Source organism: Myotis nattereri (assembly GCF_964212035.1).
Source record: "Myotis nattereri genome assembly, chromosome: 5".
NCBI classification, from domain to species: Eukaryota; Metazoa; Chordata; class Mammalia; order Chiroptera; family Vespertilionidae; genus Myotis; species Myotis nattereri.
This window is the reverse complement of record NC_138080.1, coordinates 31,036,404-31,046,069: the sequence shown is the minus strand read 5'-3', so window position 1 is coordinate 31,046,069 and position 9,666 is coordinate 31,036,404.

Genomic DNA, 9,666 nt, shown 5'->3' with positions numbered 1-9,666 from the left:
AGTTGCCACAAATGTGGTTGCTTGAAACAGTTTCTGTTTATTATCTCACAGTTTCTGTGGGTCAGAAGTCTGGACATGACCCAGCTGGGTTCTCTGCTCAGGGTCTCACGGGACTGCAATAGGAGGGCTGGCTGAGCTGTGCTCTCATATGAAGGCCTGACTGAGGAAGGACCCACTTCCAAACTCATTCAGGTTGTTGACAGATGATGAGGGGCCCGGCTTTAGCTGGCTGTCAGCGGATAGCCACTCTCAGCTACTAGAGGTCGCTTCTCCAGCACGGTCACTTACTTCATCAAGCCAGCTCCAGTCTGCTAAGACAGAGTCTTACATGATGTCATGTAACCAGGACAGCGGCGTCCCATCACCTCTGCCGTAGTCTGTTGTTTAGAAGCAAGTCATAGGTCCTGATCACACTCAAGGGGAGGAAATTACTCAGGGGTGTAAACACCAGGAAGTGGAGGGTCACAGGGGTCACCTGAGGTCATCCAGAAGGAGGTTCCCGTGGCCATTTGGACCTGAGTCTGGGCTGGAACTTGTAGCCGTCAGGGATATTATTAAAACCACAAACGGGAGGGGATCATGGGGGCACAGCTCTATGTAGTCCATGAACATAGTTATTTAATCTTCTTTAAATGGCCTTCCTCTTAAACCTAAATTTTTTTTTTAAGGGAACTTAGTTGCTGATATGTACAAATAGAAAGCAAGTAAGAGATGCAACTTTTCATTTCTTTTTTCTTGTTTGTTGTTAGTTAATCCTCACCTGAGGATGTTTTTTTCCATTGATTTTTAGAGAGAGAGGAAGGGAGGGAGAGAAACATCCATGTGAGAGAAACATCGACCAGGGATCGAACCCAAAACTAGGTTTGTGCCCTGACAGGGGAATCGAATCCCAACCTTTTGGTCTACGGGATGACGTATCAACTAACTGAGCCACCAACCAGGGCTTAATTTTTATTTTAAAAAATTGTTGCATAGCCCGGCTGGTGTGGCTCAGTGGTTGAGCATCAACCTATGAGGCAGGAGGTCACAGTTCTATTCCCAGTCAGGGCACATGCCTGGGTTGCAGGCTCCATCCTCAGTGGGGGATGTGCGGGTGGCAGCCGATCAGCGTTCCTCTCTCATCGATGTCTCTCTCTCTCTCTCTCCCTTCCTCTCTGAAATCAACGAAAATACCTTTTAAAAAATTGTTGCATATATTATTTACCTTGTGACCACGGTCTTTGGAGCCCCCCTTAAATTTTGCCCCCTGATGCCGAAACCGGTTTGGCTCAGTGGATAGGGCGTCAGCCTGCGGACTGAGAGGTCCCGGGTTCGATTCCGGTCGAGGGCATGTACCTGGGTTGCGGACACATCCCCGGTGGGGGATGTGCAGGAGGCAGCTGATCGATGTTTCTCTCTCATCGATGTTTCTAACTCTCTCTATCTCTCTCCCTTCCTCTCTGTGAAAAATCAATAAAAATATATTTAAAAAAAAAAAATTTTTGCCCCCTGAAGCCAGGGCCTCGATCACCTCGCCCTCGGCCTCGGCCTTGCCCTTGGCCTGGGTCTCCTCCCAGAAAGCTCTGCATCTGAGATTCACTCTTTTTGGAAACAAACGCTGGCAAGCATGAGAGTGCATTAAGGACACGCTGGCCTTAACACGAGACTCTCCGTGTCACCGCCAGGAGGCTGCAACCCGGCGTTCCGGCCTCACCCGCTATTACGGCTCAGTTCACAAAGTCCTCTTGCTTAGCACCTCCTCAGAAAACCCCCAAATTGTTCCAGACCCTTCCTGGCAGATGGAGGCGGAAGGGGAGTCGGGTGGCCCGATGTCCTGATTTCCAGGTTCCAGCTGGAGCCGTTCAGGTGGCCTAGGATGATCCGTCACCGCAGGGGGGAGTGACGCGCTCAGCGCCGCCGCCACTGCCGAGCTGGATGCGAGTCAGGCCTCTGCCTCCCTCCGGGACAGGGGACAGTGCGTGTCTCACGCTGGGGGCCGGCCGAACCACAGGCTCGAGTGGGGGACGTCAGCGCTAACAACTCACAGTTTCGTTCTGCTCACAGTTTCGTTCGTTCGTATCTGGATTCCTTCCCTGTATCTTGGTGAACCCTTCAGATCTGAGATCTGGCGCCGATCCGTCTCAAAACGATGGGGACCATTCCTCGGCCTGGGGCCAGCGAGCCCCTCGCCCACTCAGATCTCTTATTTTGCAGCTGCACATCTACTCTTTAGCTTTGTCTGGGGTGTTCTCATGTATCTCTCAAGCTCAGGTGGTAACTTATCCTCCGATGTGGCTTTCAAAAACATTAATTATGCCTCATCCTGTCAAGGCTTTCTCCCAGCTCCAGGCTGCGGAGCCCGCGGGGGCCCGTGAGCTCTCTCTTACTTCTCTTAATCAGCTATCTTCCCTCTTTCTACTCAGCTTTTGTGTCCCATTCTCTCCTACCCCGATCTTTGCAAAAAATAAAAATGAAGCCAATGCTAGAAGAGATTGTGTCGTCTGAGATGAGGGGTGTCCAGGACCTTCCAGATCCTCCCATCCCTTTGCCTCTCTCTTCAGCAAAACACCCACTTGTCTGAGACAGGCTGTCTCCATTCCATCTGCGTGAAAAGAAAAAGGTACATCTAAACGGGCATATTTGTGTTTCATCTACCCAACACCAAGTCATTTATTTGGCGGATTTTTTTTTTTTTTAAGCGCTACATGAACTCTACATCTTGGTCAGAAGTTTACTTCGATTTAGAAAGATGGGTGTTTGGGGAAATTTGGGTATTACATGGCTGTTACCCTGTGACTTGCTCATTGGACCATGACGACTCCAGCTTCTGCTTCTCAACCTGAGATGGAAGATCAAGCAGCCCCGGCAGGTGGCTGCTGGAGGAGTGTGGTCCAAAGCTCATAAGCACACGGCCCGTTTCTTCTTTGGCAACACTGTCAGCTTTTCACTCAAGCAGTAGAGGCCTTGTCTAGGCCAACTGTTTGCAAAAACTTTGCAGGACGATGAGAGAAGGTGCAGAAGGCGCATTCCCGCCCTTGAAGAACGCACGGGCACCGCAGAGTTTCTGTAAAATGGGTGCATCCGTGGCGAGCTCTACAATCGATTCCCAAGCCAGCCCCTGCCACCCACCATCCTACCCTCAGCCTCTGGATGTGACAACTCTAGGGACCGCCTCTGGGTGGGATTGCACAGAGTGTGTCCTTCTGTGAGTGGCCGATGTCCCTGAGCGTAACGTCCTCAAGGGCCGTCCGTGTGGGAGCAGGGTCCGCCCATGTCTTTGGGAGCAGAACCGACGTGGAATGGCTGGGTGGGGTGGGTGCTGAGGGATGAGCTGGGAGGGTGTTGGGGCTGAGAATTTGAACTTGGCGCCAAGGGTGGTGAAGAGCGGGGGAGGAGCAGGAAGTTATGCCGTCATGTGTAGATGGGTCAGCTTTCTCCCTCTGGGCACAACTGACGTTCGGGGCATCCTGGGCACGGTGGGGTGCTGATCAACACCTCTGACCCCCACCCACTCCATGCCAGGAGCACCCCCAGTTGTGATAACCAAAGATGTTCCCAGATGTCACCCCTGGGAGCAGAATCAGACCCAGATGAGAATCCTGGTTTAGGCAGAGGGCTCTAGTTGTATGAAAAACATTGGTAGGTAGGGGCAAGCCTGGAGTTAGCAAGAAAGCCACTAGCCCAGGGAAGGGGTGAGGTTGTGAAAGCTGGCATAGGTAGGTGGAGGCCCTGGAGAGGAGGGAGGGGGTAGACTGGCTGGAGGAGGGGACCAGCAAGGAGGGGAAGGAGGAAGGAGGACTGACAGAACACTCTGGCGCTTGTCTAGAGTATCAGCGGATGGGAGAAGTGGTACCCGATTGGATGAAGGAGTAGGTACTGTGATGGGCAGGCCTCGGGGACAGGTGGGTGGGGCACCACGTGGGGACACCATGATTCCCAAAGAGGGGAATTCTGGGAAGACAAAAATGACACTGTCACCCACATGACACAGAAAATTAGTACTAAAGGGACAAACCTGAGGAACCAGAGGTAATGAGGCCTGAAGAGTGACCTGCCTCTGGGGTCATAGATTAGTCAGGTTGCAGCTGGAATGTGGACATTCGTCTTCTGATGGCCAGCAGCCCTCCCACGTGACCCAGAGGACAGTGGGGGAAGGCATTCTTTCTACAAAGATGCCTGATGCCCGGATCAGCCCCAATCCTCTCTCCAAGGCCAGCACTGCCCACAAGCCTGTATGAGTGTCCTGTTGCTGCTGTGACAAAGTGAGCCTCACAGGGTTATACCCACGTGCGGGAGGGCTGGTCCTTCTGGAGGCTCCGGGCGCGTCGTTTCCGGCCTTTTCCAGCTTCTAGAGGTGCCACATCCCAGGCTCTCGGCTCTTCCTCCATCTTCACAGCCAGCAGCACAGCCTCTTCCATCTGACCCTCCCTCCTCCGTCTCATGGGGACCCTGTGATGACACTGGAACACCTGTAATCCAGGGTCGTCCCCATCTCAGGTTATTTACTTAACTCCACCTGCAAAGCCCCTTTACCATGGGAGTCAGGTGTTCACAGGCCCTGGGGCCAGGATGGGGGTATGTATTCTGCCTGCCGCTCGTGCCCAGCAACATGCCATTTCTGCGGAAGCACCAGAGACACTGTCAGCATTTTTGGATCGAGCAGTCGCTGCTTTTTCTGAGCCTTGCTTGGTTCAAAGGCAGATTCTGTAGCCTGATTTCTATCTGCTCTGCACCAAGCCTGCCAACTGCGGGATGAGGTTTCCCTGCCCTTCGCGGAGGGCCACGGTGGGTCGAGCCGGGGCACGGAGCACTGGTGTGCAGGGAGCTCTGCCTGCGTTCCCTGCGTGGTTCACAGATGCTCGCTGTTGGCTCCCCTCGTTCTGGGCGTTTCTGTGCAGACACAGTTCCAGGGCGTCCCATTGTCCCCGTGGTTCTGAGACTGTGTCCCAGCACCAGCTCTTTCTTCTCGCATTCCAGTTTCCAGCAGTTCCCCTCTTCCTCTTTCTTAAAAATTTTCCTTCCTTTTTACTTTTTATAACATGAAATCCACCAACTTCACCATTAAACCCTAACTCCATCTCCCCTGCCCCAGCCCCGACGCCCGCATCCACTTTCTGACTGCGGACCTGACTCTAGGCCTCCTCTGAGTGGATCACACGCGGTTTGTCCTTCAGGGTCTGGCTTCTCTCACGGAGCCTCAGTCCTCCAGCTTCATCCACATGGTGGCCAGGATCAGGCTTCCTTTTGTTTAAATCCTCACTTGAGGATATTTTCCCCTTGATTTTTAGGGAGAGAAAAGAGAGGGAAAGACAGAGAGAAACATCGGTGTGAGAGAAACACATCGCCTGTTGCCTCCTGCATGCGCCCCGACCAGGGCCCGGGCCAGGGAGGAGCCTGCAACCAAGGCACCTGCCCTTGACCGGAATCGAACCCAGGACCCTTCGGTCCCCAGGCCGAGGCTCTATCCACGGAGCCAAACCGGCTGTGTCCGTGCTTCTTTCCTCTTCACGGCCGACTGACACCCAGTGTGTGGATGGGCCCCACTGTGTGATTCACCGATGGGCCTGGGTGCTGCCGCCTCTGGGCTGCTGTGAATGATGTGCTGTGAGCCGGGTGTGCCAGTACTCGTTTGAGTCCCACTTCCCGTTCCTTTGGGCATCTACCCGGACGTGGAACTGCTGAGTCATATACTAGTAGTGACTCTATTTATTTTTTGAGGAACCACCACGCTGTTTTCCAGGCAGCTGCCCCACTTCTCATTCCCACAAACAGGGCACCAGGGTTAGGTTTCCCCACACCCTCACCAACATCTGTTATCATCTGGTGTGTGTGTGTCTGTGTGTCTGTGTGTGTCTCTGTGTGTCTCTGTGTGTCTCTGTGTGTGTGTGTCTCTGTGTGTGTGTGTGTCTGTGTGAGTGTGTATGTGTGTGTGAGTGAGTGTGTGTCTCTCTGTGTGTGTGTGTCTGTGTGTGTGTGTGTCTCTCTCTGTGTGTGTGAGTGTGTGTCTGTGTGTGTCTCTGTGTGTGTGTCTGTGTGTGTCTGTGTGTGTGTGTCTCTCTGTGTGTGTGTCTGTGTGTGTCTCTCTGTGTGTGTGTCTCTGTGTGTGTGTCTCTCTGTGTGTGTGTCTCTCTGTGTGTGTGTCTGTGTGTGTCTCTCTGTGTGTGTGTCTCTGTGTGTGTGTGTCTCTGTGTGTGTGTGTCTCTCTGTGTGTGTCTCTCTGTGTGTGTGTCTCTCTGTGTGTGTGTCTCTGTGTGTGTGTGTCTCTGTGTGTGTGTGTCTCTGTGTGTGTGTCTCTCTGTGTGTGTGTCTCTGTGTGTGTGTCTCTCTGTGTGTGTCTCTGTGTGTGTGTCTCTGTGTGTGTGTGTCTGTGTGTGTGTGTGTCTCTGTGTGTGTGTCTCTCTGTGTGTGTGTGTGTCTCTGTGTGTGTGTCTCTCTGTGTGTGTGTCTCTCTGTGTGTGTGTCTGTGTGTGTCTCTCTGTGTGTGTGTCTCTGTGTGTGTGTCTCTCTGTGTGTGTGTCTCTCTGTGTGTGTGTCTGTGTGTGTCTCTCTGTGTGTGTGTCTCTGTGTGTGTGTGTCTCTGTGTGTGTGTGTCTCTCTGTGTGTGTCTCTCTGTGTGTGTGTCTCTCTGTGTGTGTGTCTCTGTGTGTGTGTGTCTGTGTGTGTCTCTGTGTGTGTGTGTCTGTGTGTGTCTCTGTGTGTCTCTCTGTGTGTGTGTCTCTGTGTGTGTGTGTGTGTCTCTCTGTGTCTATGTGTGTGTGTGTGTGTGTGTTACAGTAGCTGTCCTAATGGCTATGAAGTCCCTCCGCTGTAACTCCTCCTGTGTGAGGAGCTCAGGGCTGACCCTGAGGCCAGGGGTCTGCCTCCATGCTAGGTTCATGCTTCTAGGGCAGCTCCTCAGGCTTCTGCTTCCTGGGTCCGCGGCTATATAACCCCCTCCCCGTGAGTGTAGGAGCCACTGCATGTGACGCCATGGTCCCGCCCCTGATTGGGTCACGTTAGGTGAGCAAAGTGGCAGTGTGGCTCCCAGGGTTACGTTCTCTAGGACTCCCCCCAGCTGACAGGGGGCGCCCCCCCCCCCCGGCTGGATGAGTCGCTGCCGTGTTGTTGGGGGGCCTGTGAGCAGGAGGCCCCAGGAGCTGAAGGCAGCCCCGGCTCAACAGCCAGAAAGAAAACAGGGACCTCCATCCCACCATCGCAAGAAAACGAGTTTGCCAACAATAGGAGCTCGGAAGTGGACCCTTCCCCATTGACCCCTGGCGAGGGTGCAGGTGAGGTAACACCCGGACTGCAGCCTCGTGAGGCCCTGAGCAGGGGACTCGGCTTAAACGCCAGGACCCTGCCCCCCCACCCCCACCCCCGAAACCTTGAGAAAGGCCATGTGCATTGTTTCGAGCTGCTGCATTTCCGGCAATTTGTCACAGAGCAGCAGCTGACGGACACACTTCCTCTGCATGGCCCTCCGCCCTCTCTGCGCCGTGGGCTTTCCGCAGGCTTCGTTCTGACTGTCCGAACATCTGTTCCTTCCACCGGGCACTTGCTGGATCCTGGTTTATCCTTCGGAATTCAGCTACCTCATCGCTCCCTCAGGAAGCCTCCTCGGACCCCCGTCTAGATGGGAGCGCGGCGTCCCATGGATAGATCTGTTTTTGAGCCTTTATTGTTGCTGTAATTTTAAATTATTTCGGCCTCTGCCAGTAAGGTGCAAGCTCTGTGGGCTCAGAGAGTCACATCTGCCTCATTCAGGGTGGGGCACCCAGGTCGGACGTATCAGACAGATGGAGAGCCGAATGAATGGTGCTTCTATATTCGATGCTAAATGGCAGGAGGGCCCCTCCTGTGCCCTAATGATGATGATGACAAGACAACTTGGAGAACACAGGAATCCTTAGAAAACCCACGGCCTGGGGGCAGCAGGGGCAGCCGGGGCTGAATGAGCTTAGTGTGTGTGCTGGGGGTGGGGGGGCGTCAGTGAGCTCACACACTAAATTGGAGTTTCCAGCCTTAATCACCGAAGTGAATCTTGGTGTCTTTGTCCCCAAAACATTTCATCAAGCGATTCTTAGAGATTCTTGGCTCCTCGGAAGGCAATTCAGCTCAAGTGTGAGAATAAAGGGGCGAGTGTTGTGCAGCCTCGCTCCCCGCCCGCCCCGCGCCCCGCTGCCCCCACGCATCTCCCCTTTCTCATCAGCTCCGGGCGGTGGCCAGGCAGAAGCCCTCATTACAGAAGGTCCTCTGCGTCACTCAACATCTACCAACTCAAATGTGAATCTCGTTTAAATGTTTCCGTCGCAGCAACATCTAGAATCATGTCTGACCAAACGACAGGCCTAGCAAAGTGGACACACAGAATCACCCATCCCAGGGACACACTCAGGCTGTAGCGTGTGTGTGGTTCCTCTGAAATGCACATTGAATGGGGTGTCCCGTGTCTTATCTGACACCCAGGCCCGCTCTTCATCCCCAGGGGCCTCCAAAGCGACTCCATGGCCTTCAGGGAGGCCCCCAGCCGAGTGGCACCTTCACGGGACCCTGTCTAGGAACATAGCATGGGATTGTCACCCAGCTTTCTTCTCTGTGGTTTTCTGACGGGGGGTGGGTGGGGGGGGTGTCAGAGTCCCGGGATGGATCCTCTCCACCCACACGGTGCAGGCAGCCTCCGGGGGCCAAGCCGAAGGGAGGTCATGAGAGCCACCTCTGCAGGAGGCGTGCTGGCGATTCAGCCCGTCTGGCAAGGAGGGCTCCTCTGGGGGCTAGGAATGCAGTGGGTTTGGAGGCGAGGTCTGCTCAGGTCTGGGGAACCTCAGAGAATCACCTGGTGTGTGTGTGTGTGGGGGGGGGCGCTACGTCTTAAGGCTCTGCCTTAGGGCTCTTCTAGTCTTGAGTGGCAGAAACCACCTGCCTTAAGTGAAAAAGAGACTTTGTTGGCTCTTGACAAAAAAGTTTCAGAGGCAAAGGTGCGAGGGCTCAGCCTGTCACCCTCTCTCAGCTCTCCTTTCTGGGAACGGAGCCCCTGGAGCCCCCAGGAGGACCACAGCCCTCTATTTGGAGACTTCTGACCTCCAGCGCTGCGAGATAATAGATCCATGATCCCTTAAACCTCTGGGTTTAAGCTCATACGTATTCCTTCCAGCAATGGACTCCAACAACCTCCAGAGAGCCTGCATGCACAGCCCATATTTCTCTCCTTTAAAAAATATATATATTTATATTTATATTTATATTTATATATTTATATGTGCACACCCTGAGGTGCGCGGGCACATATGTATATATATGCATATTTATTGATTTCAGAGAGGAGGGGAGGGGGAGAGAGAGCTAGAAACATCAACGATGAGAGAGAATTATTGATTGGCTGCCTCCTGCATGCCCCCTACTGGGGATTGAGCCTGCAACTCGGGCATGTGCCTTCACTGGGAATCGAACCGTGACCTCCTGGTTCATAAGTTAATGCTCAACCACTGAGCCACCCCAGCCGGGCTTTCTCTCCTTTTTAAAAAATTTATCTATATTGTTGAAAGTATTACCTATGTCCCCCCCCTCCCCGCTTTGCCACATCTAATGTTTGAATGAGAATAACATTTAAATAGGTTGAGTAATGCAGAAACCTGTAATGTGGCCTTCTGCACGGCCAGCACGTTGAGTCCATGTTTTAGGACATTTTAAACCAGAGTCTGCTGGTGCCTA